The sequence below is a fragment of the Penaeus monodon genome, chromosome 27 (genome assembly GCF_015228065.2).
Source record: "Penaeus monodon isolate SGIC_2016 chromosome 27, NSTDA_Pmon_1, whole genome shotgun sequence".
Taxonomy (NCBI): domain Eukaryota; kingdom Metazoa; phylum Arthropoda; class Malacostraca; order Decapoda; family Penaeidae; genus Penaeus; species Penaeus monodon.
Window position 1 is genome coordinate 25,335,563 of NC_051412.1, and position 619 is coordinate 25,336,181.

Consider the following 619-nt stretch of genomic DNA (forward strand, 5'->3'; position numbering starts at 1 on the left):
TCTCTGGACAAGTCGAGTTGCCATTATTGATAATGGAGTGTACTGTATGGAATGAGGTGTTCCATGGTTTTTTCCTAACTCGCCCTATGCCTGGGAGTGCATTCACTAGCCACTCAATATCTTATGAGGATTAATGACACCCTTAGCCAAAGTCCCAACGCTCTGGGAGTTTGTACTCTACCAAAGACGCCTATAATGTATTATGTTACTATAACAAGAGTAATGCTAAAACAAAATAGTATCACAAAGTCGTCTTTAATTTCCCATAAATCTTTCTGTACTGATCTCATTCACGTCTTTTCTAACATGATTATAGATAACATGGAGGACCAAAGCCCTCCTTTAAAGTAAATGTACCAATAAAGCAATGAAAGCTAATCTTACTGACATGACTTTCTACTCACGATCCCTGTTCTTTCCCAGGAATCTGTGGGTATTGTTCTCACTGCAGCGTTGAAATGCAAACCAAGAAGCAATTTTAGTAAACTCGGATTCTCATAGTTAGTAAGTCCATTCGAAGGTGAACCACTTGTTCTACTGCTGCTATACTATATGGCAACACACCTTAAACTCTAAAGGATTCTTATTCACCAAAACTCTTTCGAAAAGAAAAAAAAAA